Here is a 21,320-nt window from a genome sequence, read left to right on the forward strand (position 1 = left end):
GATTTAAGATCTAAGATTTGAGGAAGTATGAAGAATTTTGTGACAATCATTAGGACGAACATAGAACTTCAAACAGCCTCTAAAACCGTAAAGTGTTGAAAGTAGAAAATATAAGATAACGGGATAATAAAGTATGCTATAAAAAATATAAGATAAATTCACATTTTTCTAATGACAGGGTATCTGATACTCAACTTCATAAAAATACATATTGTAAACTTTCTTGATTAAGAAATGCCCATTGCTATAGGTTGGGTGCTATATTTATTCATTTGGGTATTTGCAAACTCTATTCATTACACGTGCAGTTTTAAATTATTCAATACATCGGATACGTATGATTCTTACCTATAAAGCCAATAGAAGAGTAGGTCAAGAACCGGATTTTTACGGTAATAACGCGAATTAAGTTGGCAGACATACGAATAACAAGTTTACTTAAGCTAGTACAAGCTTTGTTTATCATCCTTTTGGTTTCCAAAATATCTATCGTGCATACAGTTTAGCTGATGTTGGTAATCATCATTAAGATGCAGTATCCTTGTTACGCAGATCCGATATTACACCATAAAACCCAACAAATATTTGAAATATCTGCATTTTTACCATAATACGAAGTGTACGTATTGTTATCAAAATACCCGGTATTTGGATTTCTAAAGCGATCGGTACGAACGTTCGTCGAAAACGGCCATAATTTATTTCCGACGTTACTCGTTTCCTGATAAGCTGAACAATTTCTAACAGCGGATCCAAATGGGTTGTGGACCATAATATATTTTCTGAAATCGTTCAAAGCAACCCACGAACGAAGAAGTTCAAAGAAAGGTTCACATCTAAAATATTCCAATCGTTTCATCACGCCTCAAGTACGCTGTTTGATTTCCGCGAAAATCTTGCTTGTAATCAATCGAAAGATTGAAAGTTTTCCCACAATTTCTTCCAATTAGAAATTCGCCGTCGCAAAACTGGATACTTTTTCGAAGTTGTTTCATCTGTAATAAAAACATACTAAAAGATATCACTTGTTTATGAATTCCATTTAAAGAAATTACACTTAAAAGGTAAAACATCATCGCTAATGTAGTGCAAAAGAACTACTACTTAAGACAGTGGAAAGAAGACGATCTTTCTCGTCAGCACTCTGATTTAATAACGGTAAATCTAGTACTAAATTATACTGGAACACTATCCACAAGTATTTTCGTATTTTCATCGGAAATCCCTCCAATTACATGTGACAAAGAATTTCCTAGCGGTTAACCATGACCTCTATGGTTTGAAAGTTTTCTTCTTTTAACATTTAATCTAACAATAAGCAATTGTTAACAATAGGTTCAAGCACTATAACCCGAACACAAACACCATGTCAAAGCGATGTGACACGCGGTCCGTTCGATGCGGATAGATAAACGAGTCCTTCGCCAAATCCATTTTAATTTCTTTCTTTCTGGCCTAGTTCTTTATTCACCGAATCTCAAACACAATTTATCAAAATGCAAAACTTTCAGCGTTCAGTGTCACCCTCTCAGCCACTGTCTTTGTCTTCAACAAGTTTGAGGTAACTTTTTCGCCATTCATTATTCGTTTATAGCCTAAAATCGGCATCGTAACACTATTTATAAAAAGATCCACTTATAAATAGATTTACGTATATATAAATATATGGAATATACTAGGAATGCACAGTTGTGTAATACTGCTTTTCCTGATCTACTAATGAGATGCTATAATTATGCTGTCTAAGAGATCACAACAAAAACACCAATAAATGGCCTTCACCTAAACTGGAATACTAAGGACTTACAAGCAGCAAAAAATCATTTGAATGCTTTACATACCGTTTCTGAAGTAACTAAGGAAAAGAACCTCATACAAACTTTTAAAGAACTAAGAGTGTTGTATAAAGACAAAAATAATGAAGCCAAAAAAAGAGGCTTATTTTAAATATATAAATAAAGCTGAGAATAAAATTAGTGCGGCTTGGAATATAGTAAAAAAGGAGACAGGCAAGGCAAATAAATGTGACAAAATTGAAGGACGGCTGAATGCAAATAAGTTAAATACTTTCTTCAGCAGTATAAGCAATGAAAGCTTTGAAAATATAGTTAAGAAATTAAAAGTGAAAAATTCGAAAGGTGTGTATGGTACCTCTGTAAAATTACTGTTGGATGTAATGCCAGTGATAGAGAAACATTTATGTTTTTTAATAAACAACAGTTTGCAAGATGGCATTTTTCCATCCGAATTAAGGTGTGCGAAAGTTGTGCCTGTGAAGAAAATAAGAAAATTCTCAAAAATATCTCAAAAATGTATAAAGTGGAAATATGCAATAAATTGATGCAAAAATAATTTACTGAATAAATATCAACATGGCTATCAACCCGGGAGATCGACAATAACTGCAATTCTTGAAGTTTTAGAAGAAATAACAAAAGGATTGTATCAGCGCGCAGATACCCATATTGCATTCTGTGATCTAAGTAAACCGTTTGATACTGTGTTGTGGATAAACGAAATGAAGATAAAAGATGAAATAGGAAATTAAAAATTAGAAAATCAAGTAAATCTTTAAGAAGATGTGTTGGTGGGATGAGATGAGGGGATCTCATCCCACCTCTCGTCATTTTGTTTATCCATCAGATAGCAAAATGCTTTATTTTCATTTGATTTCCAGTCTACACCTATTATAGCTTCGTTGACTTTGTCGCTGATGATCCTGAACCCGAAACTAGTACGACTTTATATAAATAAATGCAAGTTAGAAGTTTTTACATGGTTTTTATTTGATTATTAATCTTGCAACATGGATAACAACTTAAATTACATGGTATCTTCAAAACAGAAAACAACAGGTACACTGTAGAGGATCAGTATCGACATGGAAGGATATTGTTCTGAGTGTTTCCTCAAGGTTCTGTGCTTGGGACACTTTTGATTTTGACATATATTAATGATATAGTTCTAAATGTGGATACACTTTCAATGTGTCTATAAGCTAATGATACGTCGTTCATAAATAGATCTAGTGACCCACAGAAACGGAAACAGAAAACATAACGGGATAATAATATGACCAATCAGACTATGAATTTTCTGGGGATTAAATTTTCAGAAACTCTTTCTTGAAGTGATCATATCACTAATCTAAAAAGATTCATTATATTGCCTAAAAATTGTAATAAAGAACGTAGCTTACATTGATGCGAGAAACATTTATGTCGCTTATTTTCATAACATAGCAACGTATGGAATAATAGCATGGGGAACTTCTAATAACATGGAAACCATTTTTAATCTACAGAAAATAGCGATGAGGATATAGACAGCGCTGCCACCTAGGGACAGTTGGACACCTTGCATCAAGAACGAGGCAGCTCCATTTTCTGTCAAAAATTATTTAAATACACAGTTGCATCCAATCAAATAGTAACCATCAGTTGATGCAACAACGAGGCGCCATCCGAATGGAATCCTGGTAGGGCAACGTTAATCGGAGCTGCATACTCCTTGAAATTATTGTAACAACAAGGCAGCACCTGAATGAGTTACACTTGAAGATATATGAACCTGCACCACACAAGTTGTTTCTGTAAGTCGTGGCATAATTTTAATCACAAATGCTAAAGTGAAAATGATGACATGTGTAAACATTTTTGATCTAAACCCATAAATGGCTAAGATATGGGCGTTCAAAGTTAAGATATTTTCAAACATTTTCTTAAATATTTTCAATAAGGTTTGTCTTAGAAAGACTAAATTTGACAAACAGTGCAATGTTTGTAAGAAATCATTTAAGATCACTGTTGGAAATATTGAACCACTGGATCTAAAAGCCTATTTCAGTTCAAAATTATTTTCACTCTTAGAAATTTTTGATTAGAAGCATCGTTTTCGAGATATTTGCAAAAAGATACAACCTCGATTTTGGAATGTTTTCATTAATATGGAAACAAATTGTAAGTAAAGACAATCTAATAGAAAAACATTTCTAAATATCGAAACACATTTACGTGAGACAGGAAATTGAAGACAGAAGTTTAATAACGGGTATCTTTTAAATGATCTTAAATCTTTTTATGAATAACTCGAAAACGATGCGTCTAATCAAAAATTTGTATAGTGACTTGAAAACTAAACAAAAAAACGAACAAGGCACCTTGAGTATTAAGCCTGTGGTCTTTTATGACTTATTTTATAGATATTTTAAATCAAACTTCAAAAACTATTCTTCTGGCCACCCTAGAAGTGACACGTGCCAAATTTGTGATAGATTAGAAAATAAGATTAAAAATAAGGAGTTAACCGACGACCAGAAGAATGAGCTAGAACTGAAGCAAAGTTACATCTCAATAAATGCCAACTTTTTTATGATGATCTAAAAATTAAGCAGACTTTGGCGAGAAATGATCCTACAGTTGACACATTTTCGTTTGATTTTGAACAGAATGCTTAAAATCCCTACGCGATGCGTTCTGCTTATGACAACTCTGGATGTTTCATTTCTGTGTATATTCAGGTAAATTCGGAAAGCCATATTTTTATATGTATCATGAAGCTCAAGATAAAAAGACACCAAATGAATCAGTAAGTTTTTTGCATCACTTTATTACAAACATACAGGATAAAAATGTTGAAAGATAGTGTTTATTTTCCGACAACTGTGCTATGCAAAATAAAAACTTTTCTTCTTTCTTTACAATTTGGCAAAATCAAAAAAATGGTTCATCGTTTTCCTGGGCCTGGCCACAGTTTTCTGCCTTGTGACAAATCTTTTGGAGTTTTCGAAAAATACATGAGAAAAATAGAACGTGTATACCAAATACAGGGTAATTGTCAACCTATACGCATAAACTTGGGGATTTATTCCTCGTGACAAATAATGACTAATAGATGAAAAACATTGCAGTAAAAGTTTTTTAGTTTCCTAGATATCTCATATATGCGGCGACATCTAGATAATGTGTTTCCTGGAAGATGGATAGGTCGAGATGGTTTAATGGCCTGGCCATCGTGATCGCCCGTCTAAAACGCCATGGAAGTTAACACTGAGCAAATATTGCAAAATCAGATAGATGCTGCTTCCCAGACAATCCACCAACACCCTGGTTTAGGCTGCGCTAGTGGGATATCGTAGATTCAGGAAGCCCAATTGATAAAAAATATGTGAAATAAGTTCGAACACATGCTGTAATGATATTTTAAAATGTTCTATGTATTCTTGATTTGAAAGTAAATATCACAGATATCTATGAAAACGCACTATTATGCGCATAGGTTGAGAATCACCCTGTATATCCAAATGAATATCTGTAATTACAAGAAATCCTCAAAAAACTTCGAAGTAATACCCGTAAAAAAATCTATGACATTGATTTTCATTGATCATTATAAATCGTATTTCAAGAAAATGACGTCTAATAAGGAAAAGGAGAAATTTGCTACATCTAAACTCAGATTAATATCTTACAGCATAATGTTCAATATCTGCGCTGATTCTTAAAGATTTCCAAAAAGCTATAATTATTGGACACATCTTTGTAGAACCTTCTGCAACTGCATATTCTACACCACTGCCGTTAAAATTTCAAAAATTAAACAGTGTAAGTATGTACCAAAATATCTAGTGATATTTTCTGGTGATTTTTTCTAGTGTAAATATGACTTTCGCGTTTACTCCTCCTGGTTTAAAAACAGAGTATAATTATAGTTATTTATATTACAAGTGGGCTAGAAACATAATTACAGTACGAGTGTGGAGAATTGCACGACGAGGTCGTAGATCTAGTCGTGGAATCACACGAGTACTGTAATTATGCTCTAGCCCACGTGTGATATACAACGCTTTATCTACGACTGCTAAAAATTACTAAAAAATCAATTTCTTTAGAAAAGTCTATTTGACATTTATAAAAACATTTTCAAATGATTAATGAATAAGTGTTTTGAAATGTAAAAACATAACAATTAATGTTTATAATAAATAGTATTGTTTCTCTGTAAGTAGATAGCACTTTTTCTTTTGTATTGTTGCTCGTTTCAATAAATTAAGTCAGTAAAGTAATTAATGAAACCAGTGCGGTAATGAACTTCATTACGTAACTCAAATCACCTCAAATGAGTGCGGTAATGATGACTTATCCAAGCAGTCGTAGATAATAGTATATTATTCAACAAGCGTATAATGTCGGCTGTTACCCACGAAGATGAAGTTGTTGTAATCTGAGTGGGTAACATCCATTATACGCAAGTTGAATACTATACTTTATCTACAACTATTTAATTTAAAAAAAAAAATCAAAAAAAGGAAAAAAAATAATCTTGATAGACATTTCAGACATAACCTCAATATAAGAAAGCTGTCATTTCTGTTGATATTTTATTTTTTGATTGGTAGGCCGTGTCAGAACTGTGGAATAATGGCTTCATTATTCAACACTTTGTCTGTCATGGGTAATGCGTGTCATTACCCGTCAAAAATCAATTGTATAACGAATAAATAATTCAATACTTGTAGATAAAATAGTTTTTTTGTGTAAATTGGTGACTATTTCATTCATATCGTTAACAGCCAATAAGAATTCGCGGTTTTCCGTCAATTGCGAGTATTTCAGCGGTTATTTGGCCGTAACCATGGAGAACGATAATACGAACCTTTGTATTATCGCTTGTTTGACATTTAATTAATTTCGAGACATCCATGCATGTTTCCATAACAATCAATGTAATTTATTAAAAAAATATAAAAATTCTAAAAATATGTATATTTTTTATTCATGAAATAGTCTAGCCATATACAACACGACAATCGAAAATACTCGAATCTCGACGTATTGCCTTAAAAAACACCACTCGACCTTCGTTCTCGTGGTGTTTCAGGCAATACGTCTCGTATTATCGAGTATTTTCGATCGTCTTGTTGTATAATATATGACAATTTTTGAAAGTTTAGTTTTGCTGAACATGATTATAATGGGTGTGAAACTTTGATTACACCTAATAGAAAAATAACTAATTGCAAAAGACTTAGGGTATTATTACAGAAAAGTTTTTTGTGCCTCCTGAACAATTTGTTAAAATGCAGCTGACTCGTTGTTGCTGCAAGGTCTTCAGTTGTAGAACATATTTTAAAAGACTAAGGTCCATTACTACCATCTTTCAGTTAAATTTATCTTATAGATAAACCCATCTACTAGCCAATCAGAGCGCGTAAAATAGCCGTAACCGTGGTAATAATCCCTTAGATAGCCTAACTAGAACATGGTAGTAACGAGCCTTAGGCCCACTTTTACCACCTCTTGATAAATTTAACCGATAGATAATTACCATGGTTACAGCGGTTTTAAGCGCTCTCATTGGCTAAGGTCCATTACTACCATCTTTTAGTTAAATTTATCTTATAGATAAACCCATCTACTAGCCAATAATAGCGCGCAAAATAGCCGTAACCGTGGTAATAATCCCTTAGATAGCTTAACCAGAAGATGGTAGTAACGAACCTAAGAGCGCCAAGTTATCTATCGGTTAAATTTATCAAGAGGTGTAAAAGTGGGCCTAAACATATTAACCCTACCGTGCTGTTTTATATTAACATGTTTGGAGTACTTACATAGAAGTGTCTATACTTACACAAAAAATTCAGAAGTACATTCATATAACACAAGGTACAGAGATGACCTTATTCTTCCCTTTCATAGGATAGGTAAATCGCAGAATAATCCGAATTATGCATCAGTGAAATTGTTCAATCTATGCCGAGAAATATCAAATCATTGGGTAATAAAAAATTTAAAACCGAAATAAAAAAACAATTGTTAGATGGTGAATTTTATAGTGTACTAGATTATAATAAATATCTCACAAATATGTATGTAAATAATCGTTGATGTATTTTGGTATAGTCTTTTCTTTTACTGAAATTTTGTTTTTTTGTTTTGACGAATGTATTGTACTACTGTACTCTATTGAAATAAATGATTGATTGATTATGGAAGTATTAAAAGTCTAAAAAAAGAATCTTGTTTCTTAAATATATTTATCTTTTCTTTTTCAAATGTATATAAAACAATAAAAAGATTATTATTGTTATAGATACATGCTAAATTTATCGTATTTTTACAGACTATGAATACCTACAGTGTACATTTACAAAAAATAACACCAAAAGGAAATGTACAACATTTTTAATTTATTCGATGTTAAAAAGATTATATTCAAAAAAGTTTGTTTTTTGTTTATACTTTTTTATTTTACTAATGGGATTATTAAATCGCTTATTCCCAAAAAATAACGCATCAAATTTATGAAGTTTTATACTTGTCAACTTTTATGACTCAATTTGATAAATTACTGATCGTTCTCTTGGGAGCTATAACCCCCTTTTTTTTTAAACCATGTCCCCAAACTAGAACATCCAAATTAAAATTTATTAAACCCCGAACTGCCGATGTCAAATTTTCAGAAAAAATCATTACGATCACCCAATTTAAAATTTAATTCATATGACCTCGATTTTTCAAACACTCCAATTTTAAGATTAGATTGCAACAAATATCTTTTCTTTCTGTTTTCACTTCAACTTGATCTTCATCTTTCAGTTAAATTTATCTTATAGATAAACCCATCTACTAGCCAATCAGAGCGCGTAAAATAGCCGTAACCGTGGTAATAATCCCTTAGATAGCCTAACTAGAACATGGTAGTAACGAGCCTTAGGCCCACTTTTACCACCTCTTGATAAATTTAACCGATAGATAATTACCATGGTTACAGCGGTTTTAAGCGCTCTCATTGGCTAAGGTCCATTACTACCATCTTTTAGTTAAATTTATCTTATAGATAAACCCATCTACTAGCCAATAATAGCGCGCAAAATAGCCGTAACCGTGGTAATAATCCCTTAGATAGCTTAACCAGAAGATGGTAGTAACGAACCTAAGAGCGCCAAGTTATCTATCGGTTAAATTTATCAAGAGGTGTAAAAGTGGGCCTAAACATATTAACCCTACCGTGCTGTTTTATATTAACATGTTTGGAGTACTTACATAGAAGTGTCTATACTTACACAAAAAATTCAGAAGTACATTCATATAACACAAGGTACAGAGATGACCTTATTCTTCCCTTTCATAGGATAGGTAAATCGCAGAATAATCCGAATTATGCATCAGTGAAATTGTTCAATCTATGCCGAGAAATATCAAATCATTGAGTAATAAAAAATTTAAAACCGAAATAAAAAAACAATTGTTAGATGGTGAATTTTATAGTGTACTAGATTATAATAAATATCTCACAAATATGTATGTAAATAATCGTTGATGTATTTTGGTATAGTCTTTTCTTTTACTGAAATTTTGTTTTTTTGTTTTGACGAATGTATTGTACTACTGTACTCTATTGAAATAAATGATTGATTGATTATGGAAGTATTAAAAGTCTAAAAAAAGAATCTTGTTTCTTAAATATATTTATCTTTTCTTTTTCAAATGTATATAAAACAATAAAAAGATTATTATTGTTATAGATACATGCTAAATTTATCGTATTTTTACAGACTATGAATACCTACAGTGTACATTTACAAATTAAAAATGTGATTACATTGTGTATTAAATTTCTCGGCGCGGAGTAAAATTACAGCAAAGCAGTAACAAGAACCTAGTAATATTTTATACAGAATTTAATTCGTAACAAGTAGGTAATTAACTTAGACACGATTTATAATTCAAATTAAATATTATAAATTAAACCATAATTACTTATTAATTATTTAAAATAACACCAAAAGGAAATGTACAACATTTTTAATTTATTCGATGTTAAAAAGATTATATTCAAAAAAGTTTGTTTTTTGTTTATACTTTTTTATTTTACTAATGGGATTATTAAATCGCTTATTCCCAAAAAATAACGCATCAAATTTATGAAGTTTTATACTTGTCAACTTTTATGACTCAATTTGATAAATTACTGATCGTTCTCTTGGGAGCTATAACCCCCTTTTTTTTTAAACCATGTCCCCAAACTAGAACATCCAAATTAAAATTTATTAAACCCCGAACTGCCGATGTCAAATTTTCAGAAAAAATCATTACGATCACCCAATTTAAAATTTAATTCATATGACCTCGATTTTTCAAACACTCCAATTTTAAGATTAGATTGCAACAAATATCTTTTCTTTCTGTTTTCACTTCAACTTGATCTCAAAACTTCTTATCTAACAGTTTTTTTTCCTTCTGTTATGATCAAAAACGAGACACACTTTTGAAATAATATCGATCGAGAGAGTGAAAGTGTATCCTATTCTTGATTCTTGGAGCGTGTTAAAAACAACCCGCGTAACTCCCCCCTTTTTTTCGAGTAAAACCGAACCGTTTTCGTTTCCATCCTGCACGCGGTTCAACTCCACCTGGACACTTTACGCGGTGTTATTAACCAGCAGGAGACACGGTAAAGTGGTCGATAGTTTGAACACGTTGAATTAAAAACAAATAAACTTAACTCGCGTTCGATTAAAACAAGTTTTGTGAGTTTTTATTTATTTTTTGTGTTAACTTTTGTGATTAAAAAATCTTTTTGTACATAACATTGTTTGAAAAGGAATTTTTGGGGAAATTTCAAATTATTGTTATTTGAAAAAATTTATTTAATGGTGATGTGGATTGGTGAAGTTTTAAGAAGAATTATGGAATAAAAAAGGTATTTTTATTTGTAATATCAAGATTAAAACGAACGACTTGACATTTAAGAAGGTTTTCTGTTGCAAAATCTCGATGTGGAAAGAGTGGTTTGGCTTCATTGTAAGATATTGTTGTTTTTTCCTACTTAAAAGTTTCCGAATGTTTTTTACTGATATTTTCAATATTATAATTATTGATATAAAGGTAATTTTAAAAAATATATTAGCATTTTTAATAACTTATTAATAATTTCGAAATATTTTAAATAATTATTTTTGGATGTTGACTGAACGATTCCAACAATTTCGATAATTTTAAATAATTTTAGACAATTTAATCAACTAAATAGATTTTAATCAATTTATTGTACAATATTCATTAGTTTACGGATACGCTGTATATAAAAATTAAGTATACAGGTGTTTTGATATAACGTAGTCAAATTTTAGAAGATGACTTTTTAGTGTGTTTGAAGAATTGAGAATAAGTGACTTCAGCTTCCTTGCGGAAATGATAATTTATACACCAATGTGTCTAGGTGTAGATAGAAAAATCGATAGGGTTTAAATCGGGTGATTGACGGGACCATACATGATTAATTTCTTATCCAATCCATCGATTTGGAAACTTACTGTTTAAGTAATTACATCACACTTATCCTTTTATTGTATGAGAGACTTCATCGAGAAGATCATTTAGCTATTTGAGGGCGGAATAAAAATATTTGACTTAACACATATTTATTTTGATAAATTAGTTACAAATAGCTGTATAAATAAATTTACAGAAAGGAACTTAATCAGGTAGGTGTCCTGATTATCCTCCAGAATGTGGTTAGCGCTAGTAACCAATAGGTCCTTGCGATACCTAGTTACTTTCTTTGGAAGAATAAAAACAATTTCTGCCTTTGTTTAGACATAAGCTCATATTGCAAGTGGAGCATTTCCAAATAGTTTAATACACTTCTTTTGCTGTGCTGACCATACCTTACTTATTGTAAGGGACATTTCTTGTGGTTATTTTCTGCAATTTTTTTTGGCTTCCTACCATGTTTACCCAATTAGACCATTCGCAGCAGCAAAACAAAACATCTTCAATGACATCTAATTTTTAATTCGGTTTTAGAATGAAACATATGCGATGCTACCGTTATTCTAAAATGCGATGCTACCGTTTATGGAATTTTCTACGTGTTCTATAGAGTAGCATGTCAAACTTGTATACATATCTCATGTGTAGGTTATTTAAGTGAATGACATAATTTGCAAGAAGCAGTACACTATAATTTTCCATCAATATCAAGGTTACAATACCATCAGTTGATACCTACCAGTCCGAATCTTCTCTCTTCAATTCTTAGTCTGTTTTCAATTTTATCAGATATATTCTTACTTTCCGCACCGTGCCAGAAGAATAAATACTTTCTGTAAGTGAGCTCTTTTACAATTTGACAGAAATAATCATTGAAATAAAGTTTCAACTAAGTTTCTCGGTAGGTTTTTTTAGCACTTTCGTCATCTAGCATGATTAGGATGAGAGTTTCTTCGCTGGACCCAAATCAGCCTTACCAAATCTTCAATTCATTTCGTCGCCAATACATTTTTTGAGACGTACGAGTTTTTCATCTTCATAATATTCATTGGATGGCGTAAACAAATAATTGGAGGGTAGTGATCACGAACTAGTTAGTAGATTTAGAAGATGAAGAATCAAATGAAGACTTTGAGCAACAATCTACCTTGTAATATTAATCACATAGACTAATAGATATGAAGAGCAAAAATTGCATCAACATGAAATGAAGAAATTTTGAAGTAATGGCAAAATTTATCGGACTGATAATTAGCATGGGTCTAATACAGACGCCTCTTGTTAGATGTTAGACAGCAACAAAACAAGAAGAACGTCATCCATATTTCGATGACGAGACTCATACGGATATGGGTGATGCGGTAATGAACGTGCTAAAACCCGATTGCTTAAATTTAAAAATTTAAAGTTATCAAAGTATTGTTTGATGTTCACTAGTTTCCAATGATGCAATAAAAGATTCAGATAGTACGTTGCCCAGGTATCTAAGTTTGTCAAGTTTATCGTAATTTATTTGTATTTATTTTGGCCTACAATGTATTAACATTAAGATGCAAATTAGTAAGCTACCACGAAAATATTGTGTTGATATCGACGGAGCTATCCCTCAGTTCCATTCTGCACAACTAATAATCTCGATTGTTAGTAATCTTCATTAAAGTTATAACTCCGTAGTTGCTAGTTTGGAAGTTTGTAGTTGCTTCCATCTTCACTTTCCTTTTTGTCATTTTCTATGTCTTTGGGTATATACTTCGTCTTGAGTCATATTTTCTAATTCTGTCAAATCAACTTTCTTTTCCTAGCTAAAAACAAATTTTGTCTTTATTTTATTGGAAATTGTGCACTCAAATTGAAACAATGTTTATCCCTCAACAAAATTAAAAATACTCATTATGTTACCTATCAAAGGCCATGTTTTCCAATAAATTACTCTTTAAAATATGAGGCAACATACAATTATGAGGCAACTTCGATACAAATAATCTGACACGTGCACATCGCTAGTATAGACAGTCTGAAATAAGCTCCAAAAAGATATCAACCTAACATCTGTATGTTTTTATTACAAACTAGTAGACATTTAGAAAATTAATTTTAAATTTGTAGTTAGCACTACTACTGTGCTAGCTGCGGTGGCAGCAATCCTGAAAGGATTAAATGTTAATAAAGTTATAAACAATAGCGAGAACAGTTCTGGAACATATCCGGCATGCTGTTTCTAGACTACTTTTTTATTTGTTAGTATGTGTATAAGTATGGACATAAAGCGTTGTCCATGACTTTGATAATGCTGCTGATATATATCAATTAGTTTACACATAGTTTTCACTTAGTCATTGAAATAGTTGATGAAAAATGGTTTTGCCTGATTCGAAAAATCAGATGATTTAGTTAATCGAGATGAAAACACTAAGAAACTGTTCTAAGAAACAAGGCAAAACTCTACACGACAGAATACGGGATGAAGATATCAGACAATAATGCGGAATACAGGACATAGGAAGGCTGGTGAAAGAGAAACGAAGATTCTGGGGCAAACATATAAAAAGAATAGAAGATGGCAAAATCGTTAAAATCATAAAAACGAATAACCTAATGGGAAAAGGATCGCAGGGAAGACCACCAAAACAATAGCGAGAATGTTGAACCTCATCTCCCGGGGAGGACGTTTTGACAACGAAGAGGCAGTAGCCTACCAATATGGATATCCATATTAGCAGGAAGAAGATGATAACTTAGAAACTAAAGATAACATTAAAGATAGACCTGTTGACCTGAATCTGTTGTTATCTTATCTTCGTTACAAAAAAAATCTTTTAATAAATAAAAATGAAACGCAATGAAGAACGATAATCTAAAACTACTTCAAGTACGACTATATAATATTCTGGTATATTTGATAACGAGACCACAAATAAATGAGATGATCGCATATCCAACCTTTATTGGAGTTATACCTGCCAAGTATGCAGGAGATGTTTGAACTAGTCATCAAAATATTTGGGATTTTTGGGCAATTCATGATTTAAAAGTCAACATGTTCAGATAATCAATATTACAATTGACCTTGCTTCCCCGAACAAGAAAGGCGTGAAACTAAAAGTTAGTTGTTCTATTTATTGCAAAAAATGCATATTACATTATCACTTACACCAAAATGTCATCATTGAGATGTTTTTAGCATTTCGTGATCATTGTGGTTTTCGCTGGTACAAACCGTCAAAGCCAACAAAATGTTACATAAAACGTTGGATGTAGATTTGGAGGGACTATCTAAAGAAGAATCGTAAAGAATCTAAAAAAGATCTCTAAGCTTAGTCATCTAATAATTGAAGAGGAGATCTTATTTAATCATTGCTAAATGAACTGAAAAACATGCAAAGTATAAGCCGCCAGTATCATCAGCTGACAACGATCAACATGGACCAAACTAAAGATCTGTCAAAAGCAATCAAAACGCCAAAACAATGTGATGTATGTTTGAAAAAACACGTGAAAGCACTTTGTAAAAAGGTTAATTAACCAACATACTATCACACATTTTAGGTTTTAATACAACAGGTAACATAAAAATTGAGCTGTTTTGTTACTATCGGACTGGGAGTCCCATCGCGTGTGGTGGCGTTACATATAGAGGAGCGTCCACCCAAGGGTTAAAGAAAATTTATATTGCCGCAGCGTTTCTGTAATTCTGTGCGGATTACATTGGATTTCATTGGCATACAAGTAGTTATTATTGTAGTTTAATATGAAGCACACCTGTATTCTTTGATATGGTGAAGTCAACAATCTTTTACAATCGCTTTAAGTAAATCGTGTAAAATCGAATTTTTAAGATATTTTGATGAAATGTTTATAATTTGTAGAAGAAAGTATGTATTTTTTCATGAACCAAGCTGGACTTAAAAATCTTCTTTCGGTTTTGAGATATCTAATAATTTTTTAGGCCAACCTGAATATACAGTGTAACCCATTGAAAGCGGAGCACCCTCGTAAAATTTGTATTTATTATCCGATTTCGACAATTTTTTTTTTGAATCGTAGACCGTAAAAAACTGTACCTTAGGACAAAGAGTCATATTTTTTTGAAAAAACCAAGGCCTACTCAAATTTTTAAATAAAAATTTAAAAGTAAAAAATTTCCTAATATGATTTCTTCATTTTTAGCACCTAAAAAGTGAAATAATAGGCCTTGATTTTTCTAAGAAAAATATGACTCTGTCCGAAGGTACAGTTTTTTACGGTCCACAATTCAAAAAAAAATTGTCAAAATCGGATAATAAATACAAATTTTACGAGGTTACTCCGCTTTTAAATGGGTCACACTGTATATTACTTTACAAAATTGACATATTCTATAATGAGTACGAAGGCTTCCACGGCCGGTGTTAATTAAACTAAAACTAGCACTATCGCTAGAACTAACACTAGACCTAGAACTAGAAACTTTCGGGTTAAGCCGTGCGTTTTTTAAAAAAATGTTTAAAGTTTCGGATGTCATGTTGCAACCTTCTTCAGAAACAATTTCGAAGTGAACACTTCGAAGTCGCTTCACAGATCTAGTGTTAGTTCTAGTTTTAGTTTAATATTCTGTGCACCATGATTTTTTCAACAAACATTAAAAATCGAATACTTAAGACATCTTGATGATATGTTTATGAAGTATCTAGATTTTCATGAACATGAATGTTTATGATTTATAGAAGAAAGTATGTACTTTTTAGCGAACAAAACCGTACATGAAAATCTCTATTCGTTTTTGAGATAATAATTTTTGAACTCAACCTGAATAGTAGTAGACTGTAGAGTCTGAGACTCTACAGTCTACTATTATGTACAATCGTTTAAAAAGAAATTGTCAAAAATCTAATTATATACGAGCACAACTCTAATCATGGACAGAATTTTTGTATCATTTACTAAAATGGTAAAAATTTGCATCAAAATTACAGCAGCAAAATTGATCCAATAAGACTGTAAATAAGCTCAACAATAACCGTATTGAGGCGTATTGTTGAAATTTGGTACAGTGTAAACTAATACCACGTAAAATCATTAAGCAATTTTTGAGTTGGATTGGTTCGCGGGAACAATGCTATACAGGCTGTTCCTAAAGTTTGTTTGCTCAGAACTTTTTTATTCTATCATAACCCTACATTTATTTGCAGTTTCTAATAGTAAATTTAGTTTAGAAACTTTTATCACTCTTAGAGAATATTGATAAAAACCGTTTTCGTATTAAATACAAAAATATTAGGCTCCGAATCCAGTAACACTAAAAAAAAATAAATAAATAATCTGAATTGGCAATGACGAGTGAAAATCGAACTGAACTGTCATAACTATTATGTATGCAACCTGTCCAAGTGTAGATTTAGCTAAATCACATTTTTAATTTGTTTTAGTTGGTTTAATCCAAAAACAATAAATTAAAAATTAACAAAAAATCGACAACACTAACAGGAATAATAAAAAAAGTACATAAAATAACAAGACAAGTAATAAAAAATACTAAAGGAAATGTTCAAAAACTTAGATTTCTTTTTTTTTGTGCTATTATTGAAATCGGAGCCCAACATTTTTACATTTAACACGAAAACGGTGATTTTTATCGATATTATCTAAGAGTAATAAAAGTTTCAAAACTAAATTTACTATTAGAAACTGTAAAAATAAATGTAGGGTTATGATAGAATAAAAAAGTTCTGAGCAAACAAACTTTAGGAACAGTCTGTATAGCATTGTTCCCGCGGACCAATCCAACTCATAAATTGCCTAACGATTTTACATCACATTTATTTACTGTACCAAATTTCAGCGGTTTACTGTAAATAGTGTTTAAGATATTTGGAAAAATGTGTTTAAATTTCCTAACTTTGATGGCCTGTATCTTTGAAATTTGAAGACATTTACTAATTTTTTCTTTTACATGTATCGTCATCATTTTCCCTGTATATTACATATAAAATCCTCTAACTCCCTATCTTGAGGTAAGGGATTTGACATAAGGCCTTGACAAACATCCTCCATTGGCATCTATTTCGTTCCATCAGCTTTAGTGTCTTTCCCAGTCCGTCCAACTCCTTCATCATAGTCCTCCTCCTATGGATTCCAGTCTAGTGCCTGTTTTGCGACATTGTTCTGCGTTTCCTTATGTCTAATTTCATTTCCTCTCGTTCTCGCCTGTCAAAGGAGATCTTGATTTGGTACAAAGTCTGACCATTTTTTCGTAATACTTATCTAAAACTTGTTCATGAATACTTGTATCTTCTTTTCTATATTTTGGGTGTTTCGTTTCCGTACAATTTCCGTACAAGAAATTGGGCTTCCCTAGATTGTTGGGAAGAGTTCCATATCTTCTTTAACATTCCAAACAATTTTTGATTTTCTTTATTCTTTGCGCTACCTCTGCAATTTAAAGAAATTTATTTCAATAATGTCGAAGAAATCGAATTTATAACTTTTTATGAAGTACTTCAATTTCTTTATAGTTAACACTATCTGGTTTCAATGGGCTGTTTAAAAAACATTTGAATTATTGTTCATTTTATTATCATGGTAATATGATAAACGTTTTAGAATTGTGTTTTTGTTAGAAATGTAATCAAAACTTTTAGCATAACTTGATAATTAGTTGTCGATTACAAAATGAATGAATGCTTCTATTTGAAAAGTTAAACGAAACCAAGTCTATCTGTCGAGAGAAAAACGGGGATAAAATTGGAAACGTAAAGGTTTTATATATAGCCTTTACCAAGATCGATTCGATACGTAGATCGTTGCGAATAGAGATTTTCGAACGAGGGACACAGCCCTAAGCAGTTGGCGCACAAAACGTTTGCGTTTTTCGAGGTTTTCGATTTTGCATAAATCGACAGAACCGGATCGTACCTCATGCGTGAATCTCTCAATCCGCAAAACCCACAAAAAATGAGTTTTCAAAACTCAATTTTTCGCCTAATAAAGAGTTTGTTAAATGGTTCCTGATTCTTTCATTATACTTTTTAATAATCGAAAGAGAATTGTTTTTGTTGACAAGACTGTAATACGGAAACCCATCTCATCAGGCAAATAATGAAATACGGTGTTTTATTGATAATAAATTTGAATAGATGGCAATAGAAAGTAACTCGTAAGTAAATTAGATTAGGATCAAGAAAAACATTTTTAAACAATAGATAAATTTTTCTTTATAATTGCACGTGATATAACGCATACTTTAAAATGATGGTTAAGATTTTTTTATGTCACTATTTAAAATTGCTCCATTAATAAATAATTTTATCCTCAACATTACATAAAAACCGTTATAAACTCATTACATAAACATAAAAAGAAAATTTCTTTCTAATCGAAACAAAAAATAATTATACAACCCACACACAATGGTAATTATACAAAAATTCTTTACTGTAATAAGATAAGTTAACATTTTTTTTATTGAACATCAGCGGAAATGAAAACATGTTATGTAAGCACAAATACACTTGAGTTTTGCAATAAATGAAACGTCAACTCTAGGGGTCAATATTAACCTGATTACAATTTCTAGTTCCTATTTACAACGTAAAATGATAAATAACATGGAGATAAATCATTGAAAATAACAACTGAAACTTAAAGCGAATCACGTCTCTTATTTCATTTCTCTGAGTGCCGGTATTTTACATTTTAGTAGGTCAAGGTTGGATGTAAATGAGAAAAGAAACTCTCTTGAAACTCCTCAGAAAACTTGTTAAAATGTTTAATCTTGTTAATAACCACAAGAGATACTCGAAAAATGTAAAAAAAAACAGATAAAAAATGAGTTCTTTTTTTTTCTTTTAAATTCTAAATGAAGAACTTTTAAGTAGTAGTTAAAAGATTAAGACGGGTTTAAAAATAGAAATTTTTTTTAAATACTTAAAGATTCATTTCAATTTAAAGTCTTTGCGGGAGTCAGAAATACGACTCAACGAACAATAATTCAAAGTGTCATGTTTCAAATTTAGATTTAAATAACTTTCTGGTCTATTTATAAAGATGGATGTTTTTGTTTTTATTTTTTTAATCTATTTAAAAAGATCATTTAAAAGAATTTAATGATAATTCTTCTTCAAAACGTTTACAAAACAAAAAATATGTTAAATTTAAAACAATTTGAACAAATTTAGGCGATTTTATTACAATCAATTTTCGACAATTTTAGATTATTCAATAAGTTAATAAGAAATATTAATAGCTTTTAATGGTTTCTGATTGCATTCAGACCGTTTACCTACTTTATACGATTTTAAACGATAAAGTAAATATATTATAAATAATAAATATGAGCACTTTTTAAATTCATTTTCATCGGTTACATCTGATTTTACAGGGTTTTCGCCATTTTTTTACGATTATAAGATAATTTTGAACACTTGTGTATGAGCTGTGTAGTTCAGTCTATCCTTGAAAACTCTCCACTACCTTCTCAACGTTATAGTATCAAAGTAGGGGCTCGGTCGCAAGCAACTTCGGCTTAATCAAATTATACCTGTTTGAAAACAATCGATCCCTTCATGAAAATGATATCTATGTAGCGCCTTGGCCACATGACATACCTACTTATACATACAGGATGTCCCAGCGAGACCGACCATTAGACGTTTCTGGGGTTCTGGCCAAAATAAACATTTGAGAATTCAGATTTAAGTATTATCAATTGCATTCTCTTCGGTTAAAATATTTTCATATTTCTAACACTTCCGGTTATACCGAAAGTCGCCGCCTACTTTATTTTTTTAAATGGAACACCTGTATATTTTTACATATTTCGCTTTGTCTGTTTTTAAGGTTTATGAATAACTTTACTTTTTGCAATTTAATTCGGCCGTTTTCGAGACATTCGAATTATTCTAGAAAAATCTGCTCCAGCAGACATTTGTTCAAAAAATTAGAGAACACATTTTTGGGATATCTATTTAGGATTGAGAACATGCTTAACCCTTTGCGTCCTGACGGTAGTTTAAAGTACCGGTGGTTTTAAATACTCATTTTAAATCATTTTAAAAAGAAAGCATTGAGCTTAATACGGCTTCCAGGAATTTTTAAATTAGCATCTTTTTTGACACTTTTAGATTATACGAAATTGTAAGTTTTGTTTCAACATTTTTTCTCTCAATATTTTTCCAATCCAACCCATCAATTATACATAATTATACATCATTTTAAAAAGAAAGCTTTGAGCTTTAATTTATAACAAGTCTTATTCCTTAATTTCAATAAACACGGCTTCCAGGAATTTTTAAATTAGCATATTGTTTGACACTTTTAGGTTATACGAAAATGTAAGTTTTATTTCAACATTCTTTTTCTCAATATTTTTCCAATCCAACCCGACGATAATTATATATCATTCTAAAGAGAAAGCTTTGAGCTATAATTTAGAATAAGTTTCATTCCTTAATTTCAATAAACACGGCTTCCAGGAATTTTTAAATTAGTATATCTTTTGACACTTTTAAGTTATACGAAAATGTAAGTTTTATTACAACTTTTTTTTTCTCAATATTTGTCCAATCCAACCCGACGATTATTATATATCATTGTAAAGAGAAAGCTTTGAGCTTTAATTTAAAATAAGTTTCATTCCTTAATTTCAATAAACAAGAGTTCCAGGAATTTTTAAATTAGCATATTTTTTGACATTTTTAGGTTATACGAAAATGTAATTTTTTTTCTCAATATTTTTCCAATCCAACCCAACAATTATTATACATCATTTTAAAAACAAAGCTTTGAGCTTTAATTTAAAATAAGTCTCATTCCGTAATTTCAATACGGCTTCCAGGAATTTTTAAATTAGCATTTTTTTTGACATTTTTAGGTTATACGAAAATGTAAGTTTTATTTCAACATTTTTTTTCTCAATATTTTTCCAATCCAACCCAACAATCATTATAGATATTATACATCATTTTAAAAACAGCTTTAATTTAGAATAAGTCTCATTCCGTAATTTCAATACGGCTTCCAGGAATTTTTAAATTAGCATATTTTTTGGGACTTTTAGGTTATATGAAA

At 31.0% G+C, this 21,320-nt stretch overlaps 1 protein-coding gene across 1 annotated transcript in view; it reads left to right on the top strand.

Moving 5' to 3' along the window:
• The first annotated feature begins 10,432 nt into the window (after window positions 1–10,432).
• LOC111416190 (membrane-attack complex domain containing protein torso-like) overlaps window positions 10,433–21,320 on the top strand; it is a 125,767-nt gene continuing 114,879 nt past the window's right edge. Inside the window, exon 1 of the mRNA XM_023048151.2 lies at window positions 10,433–10,704. The gene's annotated coding sequence lies outside the window, so the exon portion shown is untranslated. The remainder of the gene's footprint in view (window positions 10,705–21,320) is intronic.

This window comes from Onthophagus taurus, chromosome 11 (assembly GCF_036711975.1).
Source record: "Onthophagus taurus isolate NC chromosome 11, IU_Otau_3.0, whole genome shotgun sequence".
Taxonomy (NCBI): domain Eukaryota; kingdom Metazoa; phylum Arthropoda; class Insecta; order Coleoptera; family Scarabaeidae; genus Onthophagus; species Onthophagus taurus.